Here is a 26,634-nt window from a genome sequence, read left to right as displayed (position 1 = left end):
AAACTCTCACAATGTGTAACTTGAACATTATCTTCATTGAATTGTCTAGGTTAATAACGTGCTGTACAGACTGGAAATGATTTTGTTTAAGGTACAAGACTAGTTGTCTCATTCATTTCAGATATTTTTTCCTAAGCCCCATATAACTTAAGATAGGCCAGGTATCTAAATTAAAAATAGCAATGCTCTACACTATAGAAGATACTGTTAGCACATAAGTATTTGTAAGAATGTGTTCTGTGTTATTTATAGCTCATAAATATTTTTTCAAAAGAATATTTGCATATAAGTCACCAGTTTTCCCAAACCAGCTTGATTTTGTTATCTTAATGATAAAAATGATCCTAATGATCAAGGCTTAATGATCAACCATGACAATAACACAGTTTGGTTTACCACTTGATATTCTCAACTAAAGCACACATTACAGTACTGAAAATTCACCAGTCTTAAAATAAAATGATATGGCTCAAGATAAGGTAATATATACTAGGACTGATGATCAGCATCATCCAGAGGTAGAATTTGCTATTTGCAGTGTCTTTTAAATGTCATTTTGTAAGAACAGGACTAAATATGGTAATGATAAGATTAATAAAATATAATAACATATTCTTGCACTTAAGACTCAGTGAATATCACAGATGGCTGGAAAGATGATAAGCCAGATAATCCAAAAGTCTCCTGTAAGATTGTATCTACTAGAAATGGCTGCCTAGACAAGACCCTAACAATGACAATATAAATGGACATGATAATGTAGAGGGAGAAATCTCACCACATCTCACCCCTAGATAAAGGCCTATATCCAACCAATGACTGTTGCAAGAGAGACAAGTAATTAAGTCTTTCTCAGGATGAATCTCCTAACTGATAATACAATATGAAGTGTTAAATCCTAAAATCATATACACACAACAAAAATGGATTCAGCAGGTTACATTTATTTATTTGTTCATCTCTCTTTATACATGCAACAATAGTAATCAAAGAAAAAGAAGACATCAATTTGAAAGGGCTTGAGGGGAAGACCTAGAAGAGGTTGGAGAGAAGAAATAGAAGGAAGTGACACAATCATATTTAATTAAAACATTTGCATATAATTAAAATAATTTAAAAATGTTCATTGTGATTATGTTGATGTGAAATCAGGAAATGATCTTTCATTTTAGTATGAAAATTGCATTATATAGAAAAATTTCAGTAAAACCACAAAAATGTATGTATCTGTCAAGGTTTCTTAAGAAAGATGCCATTATATTGAATAGCATTTGATGATAGTGTCTAAACTATATGTTATTTCATGAAGATCTTGATGATAGTTTAAAATGTATAAGTTTCTATTATGGAATTAGGTGATTTTGACTAACTAAAATAATTTTATTAGATTTGACCTCTCTATTTTCTCTTTAAAATGTTGTGTGTAATGTGTGCGAGATTTAGAAAAAAAATACAAAGTAAACATAAAGAAAAAGAAAAATATCAGATCTGTTATCACAGTTTATTTGTACTTTTTTTGCAGCACAAATGCCATGTTATTATGCAAATGTAGTGTGGTTAGTAATCAGTAAAGAAAATGTCCAGGTACTAGTAATGGATTCAATATTAACCTCCACCTTTTTCCTCAGTTTTTTCTATGAGCATAGAAGGAACTGCAAGCAGGCAGGGGCACCGACTTCCAACAACCAGGAAGTTATGGTCATTGAACTTCTTAACTCATCAATCTGAGAACCAATTTCTGTATCTATGAGGGCCAAAAAATGTTCTATTTTCATCAAGCATTTGTGTAATGCTAAGATTATGTCATAGCAGTTCTCTCAGTTGTACAGTGATGGTTGTAAAATAAATGTCCTGTCCTTTTTATAAAATTATGGAAAACAGTATGGGTTGAGCTTTTCTAATCTAAAGCTCTGTCCAAATGCTCCAGAATCCAAAAGAAGGATCATATGATAGGAACAAGGGGAAAAGTCCATGGCATGAAACTTTATTTCATGTACAAAATTACACACACACACACACACACACACACACACACACACAGAGAGAGAGAGAATTACGCAGATATACACAGAAACACAAACACACACACATACACACTGCATAAACTACTTCTAAATTTTGTGGATAAGGATTTTATAACTCATAATTTATCAGTTAAACATAGGTCTCATCTCTAATATATCTTCTTAGGTATATGCAAATATTCCAGTACATACAAAGAATCTAAAATTCTTTTTGTTCTAAGCATTTGGGATACTGACAGAGTAGAGCTCCTTGCTTATTCTCATGTCACCTTCAAAATGACTTCATTCTTGATTTACATCTTTAACTGTATTAGATTTCATCTTGGTCAGTGTTTGCCTCCTGTCTCTTAATGCCACCACTATTTCTTCTACAGAGTCCTTCACCATAGAGCTATAACTTGTTGAAAAGGCTCTGGCCTTTGCACTTGCTCTCCCAAGCCAGGATTACCTTGCTGATAAGATGCCAGTGAATTCTAGATTTTGCAAAGATTATTTCCAGAGAAAAATATTTTAGGTTTTATATATATATATATATATATATATATATATATAACTATTTATATATATAAATATATAATATATATTTCAGGTTATATACATATATATATACATATATATATATATATGTGTATTTCAGGTTTGTTACTTTTGTTTATAAAATGACTTGTGGTGGAAGGTCAAGCTAACCAGTGTGATATCTTTAGTTCAGATTCCCATTATAAGGGATGCAACAGCATTCTCAACTCAATCTACAATCTTATCTTGTAATTCAATGCCATGGACTATCATGTGGAAGAGACAGCATGACATAGTTCCTGCCCCCGGTGCAGAGTGAGTAGAGCATGGGCCTCCATAAGTGTTGCAGGTTGGTAGGTGTAAGGCTCATTTGTATAATTTACTTTTTGTTCCTCTTTTGGGAAATATTCTTCCTGCCAAAGTTAATAACTCCATAATAATTAGAAACAGCATCAGTCTGGGAGGCAAGAATATGTACCTTAAAAAAATGGTAAACTCTGGTTTTTAGGACAGCTCTTAAGGCTGTGAGAAAGAACTCTGAAAACATGAGTTTAAGAATGCATACTTTCTCAACTGTGAAAAATATAAGGATGCAATATGAATTATATGAGGAGTTTCACAGACCTACAAGAACAAAAGCAGCTGCACTAATGATCTAGGTTGTCAGAAAGATCCAAAGGTAGCCAGATTTCTGAGTTCCAGGTCAGTCTGGGACAGAGTGAATTTAGGTCCAGGCATGGTGAGAATGGTAATCTCAGAGCAGAATCCTACCCAGATAGCTTATTGTCTCTGCTTACAAAGGCAGGCAGATTCCTGAGTTTAAGGTCAGCCTGGTCCAGAGCAAGTTTAGGTCCAGGTGTGGTAGGAATAGTAACCTCAGGACAGGATCCCACCCAGATAAACTTTTTGTTTGTGCTTAGTTCATTCAGTTCATTTGCTAAATTAAAAAATGTACTTGCTATCTTTAAGAATCAAGGCACTAAGGTCATAAAATGCTAATTTGTGGATCTCTAGGGTAAAGATTGAACTGAACTTTGGTTTGTAATAGCTGAACTGCACAGCTGTCTGGAGAGCCAGCTCAAGCAGAACACAGAGCTGTCAGCTTGTACACATGACTGACTTTGAGTCATTCTTTCACTGCTCCCAAACACCCCTTTCTCAAGAACCCCTTTCTAGGCTGAAGGTGTTTCTTGGCAATCCAAGCCCTGGATTCCAGCACTGTTTATGTGGTAAATTTAGACTGTATTTTTCTACAGGAAAATCTATCCTTTTATTGAAACCTAGGGTTCCACCAGAGCCATCAAATAACTTTCTACTCCCACTACATTTTAACCTCATTGCAAATTCCTCTGATTCTTCATACACTACACTTCTCTGTGGTAATTTCTGAACACTTGTCCTCTGGTGAGAAATATCAGGCTCAGTTGTTAAGGATTTGAATGATTGTCTCTGGGACTTTTCCTGATACTGCCACTTACTGATCTTTGGCATTAGAGAAATAAATACTAATGTCCTTGAAAATTAATACAATTTTACTATGTATAGAACCACCACTATAAGATGAGGAGCTTCAATAAAGATTTTAAAATAAAATCTTTTTATTTTTAAAATAAAAATAAAAATAAAGATTTTAAAATAAAATAAAGATTTTAAAATAAAGATTTTAGCATAGTGATAGTCATGACTGAGTGCTTTATAAGACGATGAGATAGTTAAGGTTCTGATGCTACTATGGTTTAGGGCAAAAGGTTCTAACTTCAGCAATTTGTACTTCTGTTACCATCTTTCTCCCATTGTGAAACTTCAGAAAACTCTGTTCTTTGCATATTTGCATATTTCTATACACCCTCAACTTAGTATGCAAATTTAACAGCCAAGTTATAGAATCAACTATAGGACCCATTAACAGATGCCTAAATAAAGTGACACATAGACACCCAAATGGCATACTTTTCCAGAGCCATAAAACAAATTAAATATGTTAATTGTAGGGACACAAAACTAGAGAGCAACATATTAAGTAAATTAAACCGGACTCAGAATGACAAATTTTCTCTTATCAAAAGAATATAAATAAAAATATACTTATCTGCCTTTCTTTCTCTCTCTCTTTCTCTCTCTCTCTCTCTCTCTCTCTCTTTCTTTCTTTCTTTCTTTCTTTCTCTCCCTACCTCTCTCTTTCTTTTTTCTTTCTTTCTTTCTTTTTCTTTCTTTCTTTCTTCTTTTCTTTGTTTCTTTCTTTGTTTCTTTCTTTGTTTCTTTCTTTGTTTCTTTGTTTGTTTGTTTGTTTGTTTGTTTGTTTCTTTCTTTCTTTCTTTCTTTCTTTCTTTCTTTCTTTCTTTCTTTCCTTATTTCTCTCTATCATCTATCTATCTACCAATTGTTGTTTCAATTACAATGAAAGAAAAAGAGACTATAAATTTGAGAGTGGGGAACATGAAGGGGCTGGATGGGGGAGATAATGTAATTATATTTTAATTAAAATGTGTTAAAATAAAAGAAAATAAAAGACATGAAATTAGAAGAGATGTACTAGAGAAGAGGAAAGAGACTAACAATGGGCTAGATAAGCAAGTGTTGGGAATATAATACGTCCATGTACAAAAAATGATGCTATTATTTCATACAACAAATATATGCTCATAAAAAGAACTATAACACTTGATGATCATTGTTAATATTTATTTCCCCAAATCTGGATATGTCAGCTACTTGTCTGCCCTCTTGGCTATACTTCTTTGCTGTTTCTGATGTCATGTTGTTGGGGTTTGGGAATATCCACACCATACATACACCAATCTCAGTTAATCAAGAATAGTTTTATTGCATGCACACCAAAAATATTGGACATCCAGGACCACAAAAAAGAAAAAACTAATAGTGGCAACAATCTGTCCTCAGGGAAGGCTATTTATAGGAAAATCCAGGTTCAAAAGTTTGAAGGCAAGCAGTGAAGTGGTATAACATTTTTGGCTAACTAGACAAAGTATTTGTCAACCTTTAAGGTGATTGGTCCTGAGTGAGGTAAGAAGAGTGGTGGACAGGTGGTGAACAGGGGGATTTCAGAACACTGAGATAGCAAGGTACAAATAATTCATTCATAACTTTTTGGCTTACTAGTAACATTCTTTAATGTCAGCTATGAATAATTTCTTCTGAAAAGTATAATGTGAGAACCTAAGCTTAATTTCACCTTGGGAACAAAATGGGGACTAAATACAAAATGGCTACAGTTATGTTAAAAGGAGTAGGCATCAACAATATATATAGTACTGTACCACTGTAACAGTCAGTATAATGTCCTCTCCCTGCTATTGCTTTCTGGTAATGACAGTGATATTGATGATGGAATATAAAATGAGAAGCTGTAATGTTTTTAGGATGAAGGCCAATATCAGATGCAATGTATTTTGATTTTAATTACTTTAACTGCATTTACCCTTAGCTTTCATCTTCATGGGAGTTAAAAAATAAGGCCTTGGTTGTCTGTATACCTTATATAAATATGTATTTAAATGTAATGTTTTTGCAAATTTTATTGCTACAAAATGCTTTATGTCAAGGGACTCATATCTCTAGGAACCTCATTGAGAATAATTTAGGGAAAGTAATTTAAGTAAGTATTTTTTGATTTGTCTATTTAAAGTTATAAAAGGCTGTAGAGAACCTTGTCCCATAATTACAACTGAATAGTCTTATTAATCTGGAGAAGACATAAGACTTTCGTCCAAGTCCACCATTTGAAACTCTACCTCTAATATACAATGTAACTAAGCAATTAAATTTCACTCCTCTCCTGGTATCAGTTGACTCCAGAAAAAGCCAGAAGAATAGGGAGGACATGCAAGACCAAGATGCTCTTAACACAGTGCAGAACAGCTGCAGCCTCTGTCCACTGAGGGTCATTTCTCCTTAAGATCATGACAGTGAAAGTTTTATTTCCACCATTGGGGTTCCCATGGTTAGTCTGAGAGTTGGCTAAGTGGATCCTCATTAAAGCCACCCTTCTTTTTTTCATGTAAATGTGTTGATGCTATATTTCACAAACTCAATATATGCATGTTAATAAATTTTTTTAAATTTTATTTGATATATTTTTTATTTACATTTCAAATGATTTCACCTTTTCTGGTTCCCCACTCCCCGAAAGTCACATAAGCCCCCTTCCCTCCCTCTGTTCTCTCACCCATCCCTTCCCACTTCCCTGTTCTGGTTTTGTCTTATACTGCTACACTGAGTCTTTTCAGAACTAGGGGCCACTCCTCCGTTCTTCTTGTACCTCATTTGAAGTGTGGATTATGTTTTGCATATTCCAGTTTTCCAAGCTAATATCCACTTATTAGTGAGTGCATACCATGATTGATCTTTTGAGACTGGGTTACCTCACTTAGTATGATGTTCTCCAGCTCCATCCATTTGCCTAAAAATTTCATGAATTAATTGTTTCTAATGGCTGAATAGTACTCCATTGTGTAGATAAGTTCCTGAACAGAACACCAATAGCTTGTGCTCTAAGATCAAGAATTGACAAATGGGACCTCATAAAATTACAAAGTTTCTGTAAAGCAAAGGACACCATCAAAAGGACAAATCGGCAACTAACAAATTGGGAAAAGATCTTCACCAACCCTACATCAGATAGAAGGCTAATATCCCATATATACAAAGAACTCAAGAAGTTAGACCCCAGAAAACCAAATAACCCTATTAAAAAATGGAGTACAGAGTTAAACAAAGAATTCTCACCTGAAGAACTTCGTATGGCGGCGAAACATCTTAAAAAATGCTCAACTTCACTAGTCATCAGGGAAATGCAAATCAAAACAACCCTGAGATTTCACCTTACACCAGTCAGAATGGCTAAGATTAAAAACTCAGGAGACAGCAGATGTTGGTGAGGATGTGGAGAAAGAGGAACACTCCTCCACTGCTGGTGGGGTTGCAAATTAGTACAACCACTCTGGAAATCAGTCTGGCAGTCCCTCAGAAAACTGGGCATGTCACTTCCGAAAGATCCTGCTATACCACTCCTGGGCATATACCCAGAGGATTCCCCAGCATGTAATAAGGATACATGTTCCACTATGTTCATAGCAGCCCTATTTATAATTGCCAGAAGCTGGAAAGAACCCAGGTATTCCTCAACAGAAGAATGGATGCAAAGCCACCCTTCTAAGCAAGCACCATCTCCCTTATCAGTGAGAACCTTGCTGTAGCTGACTTAAAAGGATCATTCTGTTATTCTGATTTTATTCTATTCATTACTTAGAAACTCACACAAGCCTCAAATGTCCCTACCAAAGAAGAGCTTCTTCTATCACACTTTTTAAGCTCTTAGATGTGGTTAAAAAGTTTGCCACGCAGCTTTTCTTATTAGATTACCAACCATCATCTTATCATATATTAATTTTATTACTTATTTGCTGTGTGGATTTATGATTTTTTGAGGCTTTTCTTCCCTGAATTTGACAGCAATTATCTTGCCTCCCTATTCTTCTTTTTCTTGATTGGACATTTTCAAATGTTTTACCATTAATTGTAAGTTTATTTTTGGAAGCTTATATCTTTAATAGGGGTGTTAAAATGAGTTCTTATGTTTCCTACTGTAAGTGTTATATTCCCTACCTGTATATATTATTCAGTTAAAAAGAATGCCTTGTCAGCTGAGGTCAAATCCTCAGTTCTCTTCTGTAACCTGCTACACTATTTCTTCAGTGAGTATTTATGACATCTATTTTACTTCTACAAGTCTTAATTTTTACCATCTATCTTATTATTCTCCTCTTTATAAGTTTTATATTAAGAGTTTTTCCATTATTTGTTGTTTAATGCCACTTTTCTCCCAAGGGAAAAGTGAAGCTATAGCATACAACACATTTTAGGACACTGGCTTTTTACTCTACCAAGAAAATCTCTCGGATTTGTTACTTCAGTTGTTATACTGGTATTTGAATACCTTGCATTTTGAGAATTTGGAGCTTTGGGGTAATTCATCCTTAAGATTATGACAGTGAAAGTTATATTTCCTTCATTGGGGTTCTCATGCTTAGTCTAATAGTTGGCTAAGTGGATCCTCATCTGTATTGGTCGTGATCTGGCAGATACAGGAGACAACTGTATCACACTCCTGTCAGCAAGTACTTCTTGGCTTCAGCAATAGTGTCTAGTTTGGTGTCTGCATGTGGAATGGATACCCAGGTAGGGCAGTCTCTAGATGGCCTTTCCTTTAGTCTCTTTTCTAATCTTTGCCCCTGTATTTCTTTCAAAAACGAGCAATTTTGGGTTAAAATTTTGGAGATGGGTGAGTGTCCATATCCCTCAATTGGGGGGCCATGGATAACCTCTGGATATGGTCTCAACAGCTTCTCCTTCCCTTTTGTGGAGTATTTCATCTGATGTCTTCCCTGTGGAGTCCTGGGAGGCTCTTGCTTTCCTGGCATCTGTGACTTTGTGTTTGTTGCTCCTAGTTCCTCATCCCCCCATTGCTATACACCTCTGTTTAATTTTCCGACCCTCCATATCTCTCCATCTCCTCCCATACCTGAGTCTTCTGTTCTTTTTCTAGATCTCTCTCTTCTCTTTCTCCCAAGTACCTCCCACCCTCTTCTTCCTTGGTTATTTTGTTCCAACTTCTATGTAGGACTGAAGCATACACTCTTTGATCTTCCTTACTCTTGAGCTTCGTGTCATTTGTGAGTTATATCATGGCTATGGCACAGTCTTTGCCTAATATCCACTTATTAGTGACTACATACCATGTGTCCTCTTTTGTGACTGAGTTACATCACTCAGGATATTTTCTAGATCCATCCATTTGCCTGCGAATTTCATGAAGTCATTGCTTTTAATAGATGAGTAGTATTCCATTCTATAAATGTATCACATTTTCTGTACCCCATTGAAGGACATCTGGGATGTTTCCACTTTCTGGCTATTATAAATATGGATGCTAGGAACATAGTGGAACATATGTTCTTATTATATACTGGAGCATCTTTTGGGTATATGCCCAGGAGTGGTATAGCTGGGTCCTCTGGTAATACTCTGTCCAATTTTCTGAAGAACCACCAGACTGATTTCCAGAGTGGTTGTACCCGCTTGCAATCCCACTGGCAATGGAGGAGTGTTCCTCTTTCTCCACATCCTCTCCAGCATCTTCTGTCACAGATATTTTGATCTTAGTCATTCACTCTGTGTGGTAGAATATCAGGGTTGTTTTAATTTGCATTCCTCTGATGACTAAGGATGTTGAACATTTCTTTAGATGCTTTGCCTGATAGAAACTTTGCAATTTTATGAGGTACCATTTGTTGATTCTTGATCTTAGAGTATAAAGCATTAGTGTTCTGTTCAGAAAACTTTCCCAAGAGCTCATGTATTTGAGGCTTTCCTCCACTTTCTCTTCTGTTAGATGCAGTGTATCTGGTTTTATGTGGAGGTCCTAGATCCACTTGTACTTGAACTTTGTACAGGGATTTAAGAATTGACCTGTTTGCATTCTTTTACATGCTGACTGCCAATTAAGCCAGCACCATTTGTTGAAAATGCTATCTTTTTCCCACTGGATGGTTTTAGCTCCTTCGTCAAAGATCAAGTGGGTTCATTTGTGGGTCTTTAATTCTATTCCATTGACCTACCTGCCTGTCACATGCAGTTTTTATCACTATTGCTCTGTAGTATAGCTTAAAGTCAGGGATGGTGATTCTCCCAGACATTGTGATATTATTATTGGGAATAATTTTTGCTATCCTGGCTTTTTTGTTATTCTAAATGAATTTGAGAATTGCTCTTTCTAATTCTATGAAGAATTGATTTAGAATTTTGATTAGGATTGCATTTAACCTGTACATTGTTTTCAACAAAATGGCTAGTTTTACTATATTAATCTTGACAGTCCATGAATATGGGAGATGTTTCCATCTGAAGTCTTTTTCGATTTTCTTCTTCAGAGACTTGAAGTTCTTGTCATTCAGATCTTTCACTTGTTTGGTTAGAGTTACACCAAGGCATTTTATATTGTTTGTTGAGTATTGTGTAAGGTGTCATTTCCTTAATTTCTTTCTCAGACCATTTATCCTTTGAGTATAGGAAGGCTAGTGATCTGAGTTGATTTTTTATTCTGCAACTTTGCTGAAGTTGTTTAACAGCTGTAGAGTTCTCTGCTGGAATTTTTGGGTTTGCTATCATGTCATCTGCAAAGCATGATATTTTAACTTCTTCCTTTTAAATTTGTATCCCTTTGATCTCTTTTTGTTGTCTAATTGCTGTAGCTATATTCAAGTACTATATTGGATAGAGAGAGTGGGCAGCCTTGTCTAGTCCCTGATTTTAGTGTGATTGCTTCAAGTTTCTCTCCATTTAGTTTGATGTTGGCCACTGGTTTGCTGTATATGTTTAGGTATGGGCCTTCAGTTCATGATCATTCCAAGATGAACATTCCAAGATGAACATTGAAGGGATGTTGAATTTTCACAAATGCTTTTTCAGCATCTAATGAAATGATCATGTGTTTTTTTCTTTGAGTTTGATTATGTAGTGGATTATGTTGATGGATTTTTGTATATTGAACTATCTCTGCATCCCTGGGATGAAGCCTCCTTGATCATGATGAATGATCATTTTGATGTGTTCTTGGATTTAATTTGTGAGAATTTTGTTGAATATTTTTTCATCAATAATCATAAGGGAAATTTGTCTGAAGTTCTCTTTCTTTATTGGACCTTTGTTTGGTTTAGGTGTCAGTGTAACTGTGGCTTCAGAGCAAATTGGGTATTATTCCTTCTATTTCTATTTTGTGGGAATTGTTTGAAGAGTATTGGTATTAAGTCTTCTTTGAAGGTCTGATAGAACTCTGCACTAAACCCATCTTGTCCTGATTTTGGTTGGTTGGGAAGCTTTAAATGACTGCTTACATTTCTTTAGGGATTATAGAACTGTTTAGATGGTTTATCTGATCCTGATTTAACTTTGGTACCTGGTATCTGTCTAGAAAAGCATCCATTTCACACACAATTACCAGTTTTGATGAGTACAGACTTTTGTAGTAGGATCTGATAATTTTTTTTTAATTTCCTCAGTTTCTGTGGTTATATCTCCTTTTTCATTTCTGATTTTGTTAATTTGGATACTAATATATTCAATATTAGAATGGCTACTCCAGCTTGTTTCTCACAACCATTTGCTTAGAAAATTGTTTTCCAGACTTTTACTCTGAGGTAGTGTCTGTCTTTGTCACTGAGATGTGTTTCCTGTATGCACCAAAATACTGTGTCTTGTTTATGTATCTAGTCTATTAGTCTCTGTTTTTTTTTATTGGAGAATTGAGTCAATTGATATTAAAAGATATTAAGGAATAGTCATTTTTGCTTCCTCTTATTTTTGCTTGGTGGAGTTATGTTTGTGTGTCTATCATCTTTCAGTTTTGTTGAAAGAACATTATTTTCTTGCTTTTCCTAGTGTGCAGTTTCCCTCCTTGTGTTGGAATTTTCCATCTATTATCCATTTTTGGAAAGATATCGTGTAAATGTTGTATTTTGTGGATTTGTGGAAGGATATTGTGTAAGTTTTGTTTTGTCATAAACTATCTTGGTTTCTCCATCTATGGTAATTGAGAGTTTTGCTGGGTATAGCATCCTGGGCTGGCATTTGTGTTCTCTTATGGTCTCTATGACATCTGCCCTGGATCTTCTAGCTTTTAAAGTTTTTGTTGTGAAATCTGGTATAATTCTTATAGGTCTGCCTTTATATATTACTTGACCCTTTTCCCTTACTGCTTTCAATATTCTTTCTTTGTTTTGTGCATTTGGTATTTTGACTATTATGTGACAGGAGGAATTCCTTTTCTTGTCCAATCTATTTGGAGTTCTGGAGTCTTCTTGTATTTTTATTGATTTCTCTTTCTTTAGGTTAGGGAAGTTTTCTTCTATAATTTTGTTGAAGATATTTACTGACCCTTTAATTTAGGAATCTTTTCTCTCTTCCATACCTATTATCCTTAGGCTTGGTATTCTCATTGTGTGCTGGATTTCCTGGATGTTTTGGGTTAGGAGCTTTTCGCATTTTACATTTTCTTGACTGTTGTGTCATTGTTTTCTCTGGTATCTTCTGCACCTGAGATTCTATCTTCTATCTCTTGAATTCTGTTGGTGATACTTTCATCGATGACTCCTGATCTCTTTTCTAGGTTTTCTAGCTCCAGGGTTGTCTCCCTTTGTGATTTCTTTATTGCTTCTATTTCCATTTTTATATCCTAGATAACCAGTTTTGTTCAATTCCTTTACCTGTTTGCTTCTGTTTTCCTGTAATTCTTTAAGGAATTTTGTATTTTATCTATGTATTGTATCTACCTGTTTATCTGTGTTCTCCTGTATTTCTTTAATGGAGTTATTGATTTCCTTCTTAAAATCCTCTCTTATCATCATGAAATATGATTTTAAATCACAGTCTTGCTTTTCCAGTGTGTTGTGGTATCCAGGGATTGCTGTGGTGGGAGAACTGGGTTCTGATGATGCCAAGTAGGCTTGGTTTTTGTTTCTTACATTCTTGCTCTTGCCTCTTGTCATCTGGTTATCTGTGGTGTTAGGTGGGCTTGCTGTCTTTGACTGTGACATATCCCTTCTTTAAGCCTGTGTGTCAGCACTCCTATGAGACCAGTTCTCTCTGGGAGGAATTTTGGGATGGATAGTGGCACAGGGTGAACTCCAGGGTGCAGATGGAAACTAGAAGGATCCTGTCCCTTCCTTGGTTTCCATGTCCTGATGGCTCTGGGTGGGTCCCTCTTGGGCCAGTAATGTGAGCAAAAGTGGTGGTCTCAATTGTGCTCTCAGGCGTGTCAGCAGTCTTGGGAGGCCACTCCTAGTAGGACCTGGTTATAGAAAGCTGTGGCACAGGGTCATTTCTGCCTCTTTGGTTTCTTAATCTAATGAGACAACATTAGCCATCCTTTCTGGATATGTAATTTACATAAACCTTTGTCTGAAACTACAGGCAGGTAAGGAAGTGCTGACAGGAGGAGCCCTGCAGTTGACCCTGTGCCACAGCTCTCCACACCAAAATTCCTCCAGGAGAGAACTGATCTCAGGAGTGCTGATAAACAGGCTTACAGGAAGACAAGCAGCAGTCAGAGACAGCAAGACCAACTAACACCAGAGATAAAGCACATGGCAAGAGGCAAGGGCATGGACAGAAGCAATGGAAAGCAAGGCTACTCAGTATCATCAGAATCCAGTTCTCCTACCCCAGCAAGCCCTAGTCTTCTCCAGGCAAGAGCATGCCAGTTGGTTATCTAGTACCAAATGGTCAGTCCTGAAAAGATACATTTAAGTAGCTTTATATAGACTAAAGAGGTTGTGTGTGTGTGTGTTCATTCATTTCAATAAACCATGATCAATGGCTTGATACATTTTGCTTAATAAATAATAATAATAATAACAACAACAATATCTTTGAAGGTAGTCTGACAGTCCTGTTGGGAAAGAAGTCTTCAATGAAAAGTGTTGGGAAAAGTATAGAGCCCAATTGTTATTTATTTAGTGCTCAGGTCCTCAGGAATGCTGTGCATGTGCTCTGCCATTGGCCATATCCCCAGCCCTTCGAACTGGTGTTATTTTTGTGTTGAGAATCTAACCCAAGGCCTGCATTTACTGTGCTCTTCACCTGAGAGGAACAGCCCTAGCTGTTTTTATTTGAACTGGTTTTACCACACTTATTACTGTTTGACATTTGTCAAACAGTCTGTCTCAGAACTATGTCAAATTTTAGTAAATAAGTACATGTATGTGAAACATAAATTTAATGTATCAAGTATATTTGTAGCTTTTATATACATCGATTTAGTAAAAATTAAACAAACTAGTCAGTGTTTATGCCTGAAAATTATCTCTCAGTGATTGAAACCAGGAGAAAACACTAATGGGTAGCAAGATGCAGGATTCTTCTCTAAAGAATGGTTGGCTTTGCTTTTTAAATGAGTATCTTGATTTCTGTTAATGAGCTATTTAAAGGTATAAAAGAACAATTAATTCACTCTCAGCCTCCTGCTACATTATTTTAATCTGACATAAATAGTTCTTAATAAAAGATTCTATTCTAAGTTGATTTCCTTTTATGCAATCCTAGCTTTTTACATAGAAAAGAAAATACTTGAAGAGCTAGCTAGCATATCTAGTTGCCTCTTGCTACCATCCTCACAACCCTCCAGTAAGCACATTTCATGCTTTTTGGTCACCCCATTCCTTACTATTTCTTCTTCCATGTGGGGTTCACAAAGTCTTCATGCTTCCCCTGCGTTTGGGGGCATTATCATTGCCCAGCCTTATCTGAATCTATCTGTGCTCAGCTTGTATTTGCCTGTTTGTCCCTTCTTCCCCCTTCTCACTTCCTTTCTTTTTGTCCCTAGAATTCAGGACATTGCGCACCTTGTTACTGTTTGTGAAGAGCCAGATTTGCTTCTATTTTCTGCCTCTTCTGTGCCATTTAATGGAACTGTTTTTTATCCTGAACAGTTTTGTTTATTAATTTCTTTTATTTTCTCAGAATTAATATTTTTGCTTTATACTTATCAGAGTTATTAGACTTGTTTTGTTTTTGTAAATACACTAAAGGCAGTCAATTTGTTGCTTGATATTACTTTTTGTGTATTCTACATGTATAATGTCCTTGTGCATGTTTTCCTTATCCCAGGTCTAAATAAATTTTCTATTATAATCTATATAAAATTTAAAATTTATTCATCCTAGAATTTTGTATGCAAGTACTTACATTATCTTTGCTCCTTTCTCCTAACTTCTTCTGTTCCCTTGATTCCCTTTCAAATCCATTATTCATTCTTTATTTTTAGATATGCATAAGTATGTATATCCGTATCCGTATTCATATCTAGATGTAGATCTAGATCTGATCTATATATCTATATCTACATTAATATCTATATCTATATCATCTATCCATATCTTTATCTTTATATCTATATCTATCTATATAAATCTATACAACTTGCTGAGTTCATTTGGTTTCATATATATATATATATATATATATATATATATATATATATTATACATGCACACTCACAAACATATATACATGTATATAATTTGTGTGTGTGTGTGTGTGTGTGTGTGTGTGTATCTTTAGGGCTGACCTTTTGGTTTGGATAAGATATCAGGGGCTTCATCTCTGGAGAAAACTGATCCTCCTTTCTCAGCAGCTTTTAATTGCTCATTCTCTTCATCTAGAAGTAAGGCCTGATGGTATTTCCCCTCCCATATTGGCAGGGAAATTGGTATTGCCATTGTTCCCATCTTGTTTAGACTACCATTTTGTTGAGATATCATGAGTGCAGCTTTCCTGTTATATGTTAAACAGCAGACATCTATTTGCTGTTTCTACATCTTTTGCCTCCTCTTCCAGAATGTTTCCTTAGCCCTAGGTGTAGGGGTTGTGTTGTAGATATATCAGATGGGTTGGACACTTCACTGCAATTTGACCAATAGTGAATTTCTGATGGTTTCTGTTCACTACAGAAAGAATCTACTTTGATGAGGGATAAGAGCTGCATTTCACTGTGGGTATTAGGATAGGTATTTAGAATGCACCATGCATTAAAGCTGGATATTGACAGCAGTAGAAATAACAGAAACTCACAAAACCTTGACAACTTGCTGCTGAATAAAAATTGGTAACAGAAAATAGGAAAGAATTTAAAGATTTTTTTAGAGTTGAATGAAAACAAGTTTACAGCATGCATGAAATTGGAAAAAGCCATTAAGGTGATTCTAAGAGGCAGGCTCCTAACATTAAATGCCTACATAAGAACTCTGGAAAGATCTTATACTAGTAACTTGATATCACGCCTGAACACTCCACACCAAAATAAAAAATCATATCTAAAAGAAGTAGACAGACATTCTCAAATTTCAGGGCTAAAATCAATAAAATAGAAACAAGCAAGCAGCCAAAAAATTGATATAAAGTATCCATGAAACATAAGCTTTTCATTTGTCTATCCTTGAGGTTTCTGTTAAAAGTTAAACACAATTTTTAATTAAAAAAATTAAGCTTCTTTTATTTTTGTTTTATGCATGTGGGTATTTTGCCTACATATTTGATGTGTGCACAGTGCACAAAGATGCCAGAAGGGTGCATCAGATTCCCTGGGACTGGAGTTACAGATGGCTTTGAACTGCCAATTAAACCTGAGGCTCACCCATATTTCTGATTGTCATTTTTTAAAGTAGTAAGTATTGTTTGAATATTTTGAATAGCAGACCTTTAATACATTTTAATTTTTTTCAGTCTGTGGCTAGTCTTCCTGTTCTCTTGAAAAAACTTTTTATAAAGAATATTTCATTTTAATGAAGGCCAGTTTTCTAATTTTTCTTTTTTTTAAATAGATAATGCTTATGGTGTTATGTCTGAAAAGAGTCAATATCCAAATAATGTGGTTGGGTTTTTTCTTATCTAAAAGGAAGTTTGGGTTTGATTATATGGATAATATAAAGTCTTTTTGACCATTTTTTTTTTTGCACTTCCCTGTCCAGTTGTTCCAGAATATTTGTTGAAAGACTCTTTTGTTGTCTACTGCAATGCCTTTGTTACTTGGTTGAAGATTAGTAGATTATATTCATGAGGGACTACTTGTCTATTGATATATATGCATATGTATATCAATCAATATAATTTAAGAAAGTGTAATTTCATCTGCAGGATGCATCCCTCATATTTATAAAACTCTTCTGTCAGATGCATCCTGTTGTAAATTGTCTCTTCTATGAGAATTCAGGTGATTTATTTATTATTCTTCAAAGACAGTGATTTCCAATGAGTGCCAAAGTATTGCAGATGCATTAATGAAAAAGAAATCCCTAAACCCCAGTGTTTATAGCCCTTATAATCTGTGATGTGAGTATGTAAACAAAGATAAAAATAGTCATAAATTAATCCTCTAGTTATCACTAAGGATATTTTCTCTTATAATTCTTACTCATTGAATTGTCCCAATGAGGCAGATTCTCCTCTAAATAATTATTAATTTTCACTTAATAAAAAGTAGTTGTGCATGTCTAAATGAGCACATTAATGCATGACTGTAGAGATGAGAGAGGATATCAAGTCTGTGTGGACTCTAATTAGAGGTGCTTGTAAATTGCTTGATGTGAGTACTAGGAACTGAACTCTGGTCTTTGGAAAAAACAACATGAACTCTTATCTGTTAAGTGATCGCTCTAGCCCCCAAGCAATTATTAAAAACCCCACAAACTTCTCCTCGTGTCTTTGCTACTTTCAACACCCAGAGTCCGTGGCACCCCAGTGTCACTTGCACCCCTGCATCAAAGAAGGAAAAGAAGATACTTTACCATGAGCTCAGGATTAAGAGGAAGCAGGTCTGGCGAGAGGAAAGCGACACAGATCCTTGGAGAACATTGATGATATAGTCCTTCAGAATAGTCCTCAGTTGGGCCTGTTATCCGGGCCTGCAACACTCTGGGCTGACCTACCACTGATAGTCGACTGCCTGGGAGAGGGGTGTGGTTTTGTGGTAACTCCTGGAGAGTAAATTCTGAGGAGTGTCACTGCTTAAGGTCATGCTCTGCATCTCCAGAAGCAGGAGATGCTTGCTCCTCATGCTTCCCAGTACCCACTAGAGTGTAGATGTCAGGTTTACACAAAGACAAAAATCTGAAAACAGAGTACAGCAAGGCAGAAAATGGAAACAGCATGTTTTCTTTATTTCTGATGCTTGCTGTGAAGTGTGAATTTATTTTTATTCATATTGCTTGGCATCTGGGGTGTGCTTTCAGGCTGAGATTCACATCATTATTCAATACTGACAGGTCAAATATTGCCTTCTATTTTTCCTTTCCTGAAACTTACTTTCCATGCTCACTGGAATCCTTCAGTCTTTGTGTCTCTTATTTGATATTTTATCTTTTCCCCCTCTATATGTTTCTGGGAAATCATCCATGCTATCTTCTAAATCTTAATCTAGTCCGAGCTATACTTCATTTTGTACCTAGAGTTTATAATTTTTCCAAATAATACATTCTTGTTTTCCAAAATTCTTATTTATCATTTTTTCATATCTATTTTCTCCTGCCTGCTTCACTTCTTATTTTGATGTTCCTTTTAAAAGCCACACCATTTCCTGCTCTCTCATGGCAGAGCTTGACTTACTGTAACTCCTTCTCATGCCCTTTACTATTCCCATTCTCTATGGAATTGTTATTCATTCCCACAGTTGATATTATTAGCTACCTTTTTCAGTGTTGATTTGGAGTACAGGTTTCATGATTTTAAAGTTATCTTATAAACTTCTGGTTTACACAAACTAGGAAGTTTTATTGTGTTTTTTATGTTATTTATTTCTATGCTCACTTTGTCAGTCACATTGTGGCTGTCGGAGAGGATTTCCAGTTCAGATCCAGTTGCCTTGGCTCTTCCTACCCCTGCCCCATGCACTGCTGGGAACATTTCACATCCTGTTCCTGAGCCCGGGGCTGGTATGGGTCCCCGCTTTGACCCATTTATGTTCCTTCTTCAAATATGGAACTTAGAATGAGTCATGCCTCTAGCAGCAGGTAGAAGTTGTGTTTCCTATCCCCTCTCAGCCATTGTTTTCAGCAGAGCCAGGTACTACTCCCTGCCTTTTGTGGGGTTCATGAGGATTTCTGGGTATCTCAGCAGTATTGAATGCCAGGAACCTCTACCTGCCGGTGGGAGTTGGGACACTGTACACACGGCTCCATCCCTGACTCTACACTCTCTTCTGCTTTGGGGTCCCTTTTGTGGATTGAAAGTGCATCTCTACCTCATTCTATTCCATAAAGAAAACTTGTTCCTACCTTCCTTTTTTTTTGTTCTAATCTTTTATAAAATCCTCACTTGACTAATTAATTTTATAGTGTTTTCAATGTTGTTTTTACCTATTTACAAGATGTCAATCAATATCATATCAATAGGGAACTATTTTGTAAAGGGAGTTTTTACTCTATTATTATTTATAAAATGTTAATGCCTTCTATTTTAGACATGTATGATTAAGGTCAAATACACTTTTATAATAGCACTGTTTTAATCTACAAAAATAACACAAAGACATGCACAGCATGTTTCACTTATCATGTATTAATTTGGGATTCTTCATGAGATATTGGAATGTCCTGGCCCGTGGGACAGTCAACAAGGTCCCCAGAACTACCTAAGAGGAAGGCGAGAGACAAAAGACATGAGAAGACGGACAGCAAGTCTGATTCTGATCAAGCTGTCAAATTTTATTTTTTACACAAGCCAATATAAAGGGAAGCTCAGAAGGCTTGGGAGGGGTAAAGGGGGAACAATCTCAAGCGGTTAGCATCGTTTCTAAGAAACAGTTTCTCATAATTTCTGGGTAAGGCTAGTTATTGCTGCTGGAATTTTGGCATGATAAAGGGGAGTCATGAGGAGGTGAAGTGGAAAGGGGTTGCTTTAGTAACCTATCCACAGATGAGCTTCAAAAGTAGGGAGTTTTGACATCTATGTAAGAACGACTTCTGGCATGGAGATCTAAGTGAAAATGACTCCTGGTATCGAGATCTAGGAGGGGATGGCTCCTGGTATCGAGTGCTCTTGGCATTGAGATCTAAGTGAGGATGGCTCCTGGCACCTCATGTGTCAGAATGCTTTATAGACAATGGAGTATTAGCCTTCTACTGTTGTCCCTGGGTATATGTAGTTCTACTTAGAGTTTTCTTATCAAAATCTTTTCATTAAAAATTGTTAAAAATTAAAATATAATTATACCACTTTTCCTTCTTGAGTTCCTTTCATTCTTCATTTCTTTCTCTCAAGTTAATGGATTCCTTTGTTATTGATACACAGCCACACACACACATACATACACACACACACACACATGCACATGTGTACACATGCATATACATGCACAAACACACACATATTCATAGATGTATAAGCCTGCACAGTCTATATAGTGTTATTTGTAAATGTATATATTTCCAGAGTTGAACACTTATCTTAACAAACATTTTATATAAAAATGTGTGATAAGACATAATATTTGAACATTTTATTCAAGAAAAGTTTGTGTTCATGTTATGGGAGTTTGAGGTGAGAAAAATGTAGTAAAATGTGAATATGTCTGAAGCCAGCTGTTCGTGCGTTCACTGATAATTTTGGACCAAAGTACTTAGATTCATTTCTCATTTGGATAATTGTGTTCTTCCTGTCAAGATCACTGTATCAGTAACATTACAAAATATATGGAAAGTTACATGTAGATTTTAGTAGTAATAAGGTTTCTAAAGAGTAGGAGGTCTTGGAAACTAGAAGAATACAAAACTGACTTCAGAGCAACAGTGTATGTGTGTGTGTGTGTGTGTGTGTACAGATGTGCACATGCTATGGTGTACATGTAGAGATCAGAAGACAAACCTAGGTGTTGGTTCTTACCATCTTATCTTGCCTGAGACAGAGTCTTTATTGTTTGTTCACTGTGTTGTCTAGGGAAGTGTGCTTTTCTTGCTGAGCTGACTCCCCAGGTGAGTCACAACTTTATATGGCTTAATAGTACATGCTTAGCCATATATACAATCAATGGAAGACATAAAAAACAAAATCAAAAGCTAGCACTTGGCCAAGTGGGTCTTCCAAGTTAGCTCTGATACATCTGACTTTAAGCAAGGCTCTGTGCTTCATATTTTTTTGAAGGAGAATCAGCTGATGATGAATAAAAATATATGTGAAGACTAGGGCTTAGTTTCAGAGTTTTATGTGTCACTTTGAAAAAGTAATATAGTTTCAGTAACTGCATTTTAGTTGATAAATGAGATATTAGAAAAATTCCATACTATTCCCAAGAGCATAGCTTAATGAATAATAAATATTTACAAAGGCAACATATTGTAAAGCACATCCCATAAATGTCAGAAATTACTAGGACTTGAAAGCTGTTCTACAACTTCACCTGAGACACTAAACTCTCGCCTTAGAGGTTGTAATACTTAGTTTTGAACTTTATGCCAAGTAAAGCACAAATCATATCCTCTTTATCCTGAGTTACATTCTTTAAGATTATCTGTGAGAACCAATTATCTTTGATTAAGTCCAGTGTGAAGGGTGCAAATTTTCCACTGTGCACATAATCCTTAGATTATCTGTTCTTTTGACATTTGAGTTGTTTCTATTATTTCAATTTTACATAGTACTACTGCGATCCTTCTTCTACGCATCTTTTGGTAAATGATGTTACCTTTTCCATAAGGACTCAGAAGGTCTGGTTCATAGGTAGATTTAGTTTTTGAGGATTTTTCCAATTAGTTTAACAAAGATAACCAGTCAATACTCCATTAGACAGGCAGTGATTATTTGAGCTGATCTTTGCCAATATTTGGAAATTTCAAAGAGTCATTTATTTGGGTATGATTGTGGATTTTAGCCTTATTTTTCCTAATAACTAATAAATATTGAATATTATTTCACCTATTTGATTTCCATTTGGAAATCTTCCTATCTCATTTTTTCATATTTTTTTGTTATTTTACTGATTTGTAAAAGCATTTTAGATGTTTGTGTTTTCAATTTTAGATTATGTAGAGACTAAAATTACACATTTCAGCTTCTTGGAGCAATTGATCCTTTTACTCAATTGTGGCTCCACCTGACAATGGTCTAATCTCACCAACACAGGCATAATCCACCACCAGTGATGTTTGATTCCCAGGAATTTCAGTGTACATGTTTGATTTTGCTAAATCATTTGTGTATATGTGTATGTGTTCTATGAAGCTAGAGTTAGTAACTAGAGTTAGTAACATATTGAGTGTCTTTCCTTATATCTATATCTACTTTATGTATTTTTTTGAGACAAGTCTCATTGAACCAAGAGCCAGCATATTTAAGTAGATTGTCTGGATAGCAAGCTCCAGGGACCATCCTGTCTTCTCTAGCATTATACAGACATGAGCTAGAGGCATGTGCTATCCCATCTAGCCTTAAATGAGATCTGAGCATTTGAATCAAGGTCCTCATGTTTGGGTAGCACACACTGAGCCAACTCCCAGCCCACTAAATCATATCTCATATATTACTGTATTAAAACACTGGTCATGTGAGATGACGGAACCTTCCATGGTCTATTGACTATGCCTCAGCAGAGCCAGCCTTTTTCTTCTCTTATTAAAAATACAAATTTCCCTCACATGATGTATCTGAGTAACACTTTTCCCTTTACCTACTCACCCCCTCTCCAGTCCAGAGCACACACTTTCTGTCATTAGAAAATGAACAGGCTTCTAAGTAATAAAATACAATAAAATAAAAAAAGATAAAACAAAACCTAACACATTGGAAAAAGACAAAATAAACAGAAGAACAGAGCCTAAGGAAAGGCAAAATTAACAAATATTGTTATCTATTCATTTTTTCACTCAGGAATCCCAAGAAAACACAAATATGGATGCCATAATGCATACTTACTCATTTCCTCTTTAAGGGTCTTTGTCATATTCATAAAGGCCACTTAAATGTCTTTGTAGTTAAGCTATGTTGCAATATTCAGGGCCTACTGTGGTATGGTTGCTGGCTCTAGTGGAGACATATTGTCCTTACTGTTTTTGTGTTTTCACACTTGTGTTTTACACTACACAATTGGCTTTGGAAGATTGGAATTCAAGGTGCTGATATCCTATCTTGTCTTTGTCTGGGAGGTGGTTTTTTTCCTTGGTTTCTGTTGTTCTTTCTGGTTCTTAGAAGGGTGTGGTGGTTGTGTGTTACCCAGTGGGATGCTTCTGTAATCATAGAAGGTGTGGCCAATGGAGATTCTGTTTAAAATGTATTCTAGGTATTAGAAACTGACACTTAGAGATGGAAATGGGCTAGAAAGGGGGGACTGCAGAGTGGAGCCACAGGAGGGGGAAAAGATTTTTGTTACATCAGAATCTGCTTAGATCCCTGGGCCTGGAGTCAGAGTGTGGAGAAGCCACATCAAGTATCCTGCTACAGAGCTGGGCATGAGACTTGGGCATTGAATTTGGAGGAGGGAAGGGAGAGTGAAGACCTGAAGCCCCCTACCTGCTTTGCAGGTCTACTTGCTTCTCTGGTAAGCTTGGTTGTTCCAAAGACTGGAACTGGTTCCTTGGGAATGGCTGCTGGAGTCTTGGGCAGTGACAAGGGATGAGTTGGAAGGTTGAAGATGTATGTGATCCACTGGAGATAGAGTATAGAGGGAGGGCAGACCAGAGCAGGTGATCTGCTACAGAACTGGTTGTGATATGGGGTGGAATAGAGTTGTGGGGGTGGGAGATAGGATTTGGAAGAGAGGAAGAGCTTCTCTCACTTTTCTATAATGCTTTCTTCAGTGATTCTAGATCCCTTCTGTTTTCATGTAAATTTTAGAAGAATTTTATAGTTTTTGCAGGAAATCTTACCAAGTAATTTCTTAACAATTGTGCTAATTTTAGGGGAGAATTGGCAAGTTTACTCTAGTCTTCTCCTTAATGATGTTTTGTGTCTCCTTATTTAGATCTTTATTGGTTTCTTTCGTCAACTCTGTGTTTTCAGTCTCATCAACGCTTTGTTTTGCTTACATATTTTATCTTGATATTTGATTGTTGTAAATTGTGTTGTATTTTAATTTTGTATTTACAATTTCATCACTACATTAGATATTCATTTCTACATCTTTTTGAGTTTGGTCTTCTACATTTCGTTTGTAGATTTGTAGGTTGGTTCTAAACACATAATTCCTTCAACTACAAATAGTGAGTTTTATGTCTTCCTTCCTCATCTGTATGTCTTATGGTTTTTTTAATTATTCTTTTTAAAAATTATTATTATGCCGGGAAGTGGTGGCGCACACCTGTAATCCCAGCACTCTGGGACGCAGAGACAGGCGGATTTCTGAGTTTGAGGCCAGCCTGGTCTACAGAGTGATCCAGGACAGCCAGCGCTATACAGAGAAACCCTGTAAAAACAAAATTATTATTATTATTATTATTATTATTAATTATTATTATTATTATTATTATTTTACGTTCTAGTTGTTGTTCCCCATTGGTTCCCCTCCCACAGTTCTTCATCTCACTCCTCCTTCCTCTTGCCAAGTACTCTCCCCACCCCACCAAACTTCCCCCTTCCCTGGGACCTCAGGTCTCTTGAGAATTAGACAAATTAGACAAATCTTCACCCACTAAGACTTGACCAAATATATTTCTGCTACGGTCTTCGGACCAGCCTGTGTATGCTCCTGGTTGGTGGCTCAGTCTCTGGGAACTCCTTGACATCTGCATTAGTTGAGACTGCTGGTCTTCCTATGGGGTCACTCTCCCCTTCAGCTTCTTCAGTCCTTCCCCTAATTCAACCATAGGCGTCCCTGATTTCAGCCCAATGGCTGGGTGTAAGTGTCTGCTTCTGACTCTGCCAGTTGCTGGTAGGGCCTCTCATAGGACAGCCATGCCAGGGCTCCTGGTCTATAAGTAAGCACATCATAGAATAGTAGTGTCAGGCCTTGACCCCCTCTTCCCCCCTCCCATGAGATAGATCCCAAGTTGGGTTATTCATTAGACTTCCTTTCCTTTAGTCTCTTCTCCATTTTTGTCCCTGCAGTTCTTTCAGACAGGAATAATTCTGGGTTAGGGATTTTGATTGTGGGTTAGTAACCCTTTTCTTCCACTCGAGGCCCTGTCTATCTACTAGAGGTGGACTCTTTGAGTTCCCTTTCCCCATTGTTGGGCATTTTGGCTACGGTTACCCCAATGAGTCCTCAGAGTGTCTCCCCTCCTGGATACTTTCTAGAGGGTCCCTCCACTTCCCACTCCCCAAGGTTGCTTATTTCCATTCATTCACTTGGCCCTTTGGGCTTTTCTCCTGTTCCCTTACCCTATTTCTGATCCTATTTAGCTTTTCTCTCTCCCACCTTCCATCCAGGTTCCTCCCTCCCTCTGTCTCCCATGATTATTTCCTTCCCCCTTCTAAGTGGGATTAAAGCCTCTTCACTGGGGCATTTCTGCTTGTTATACCTCTTACATTCTGTAGGTTGTATCCTAGATATTCTGTACTTTTTGGCTAATATCCACTTATCAGTGAATACATACCAGGCATTTCCTGTTGGGTTTAAGTTACCTCATTCAGAATAGCATTTTCTAGTTTAATTCATTTGTCTGTAAAATTCATAATGTCCTCATTTTTAATAGCTGAGTAATATTTTGTTGTGTAAATGAACTACATTTTCTGTATCCATTCTTTTGCTGAGGGGCATGTGGGTTGTTTTAAGCTTCTGGCTATTACAAATAAGGCTGCTATGAACATGGTAGAACACATGTCCTTGCAATATGGTAGGGCATCTTTTTGGTATATTGCCTAAGAGTGGTATAGCTGGGTTAGTCAGGTGTAACTGTTTCCAATTTTATGAGGAACCATGAGATGGATTTTCAGAGAGGTTGTACCAGTTTGCAATTCTACCTGCAAAGGAGGAGTGTTTCTCTTTGGATACATCCTTGACAGCATGTGCTATCACTTGAGTTTTTCATCTTAGCCATTCTGATTGATGTGAGGTGGAATCTCAGGGTTGTTTTGATTTGCATTTTTCTAAGTGTTTCTCAGCCATTGGAGATTTTTGTGTTGTGAATTTTATGTTTAGCACTGTACCCCAGCTCCTTGTTTTGTTGATTTTTTTATGTTGTTCTCTTTGTTTCTACTTGATTGATTTTAGCCCTGAGTTTGATTATTCCCTGCCATCTACTCCTCTTGGGTGTGTTTGGTTCTTTTTAATCTACAGCTTTCAGGTATACTTTTAATTCCTTAGTGTGGAAACGCTCCCGTTTCTTTAGGAGGGCATTTAGTTCTATGAGTTTTCCTCTTAGCACTGCTTTCACTGTGTCCCATAAGTTTTGGGTATGTTGTGCTCTCATTTTCATTGAGTTCTATAGTCTTTCTTTCTCTCTCTTTCTCTCTCTCTTTCTCTCTCTCTCTCTCTCTCTCTCTCTCTCTTTCTCTCTCTCTTTCTCTCTTTCTCTCTCTCTCTCTTTCTCTCTCTCTCTCTTTCTCTCTTTCTCTCTCTCTCTCTTTCTCTCTCTCTCTTTCTCTCTCTCTCTTTCTCTTC

This window comes from Apodemus sylvaticus, chromosome 21 (assembly GCF_947179515.1).
Source record: "Apodemus sylvaticus chromosome 21, mApoSyl1.1, whole genome shotgun sequence".
Lineage (NCBI taxonomy): Eukaryota > Metazoa > Chordata > Mammalia > Rodentia > Muridae > Apodemus > Apodemus sylvaticus.
Note: the sequence above shows the minus strand (reverse complement) of the source record.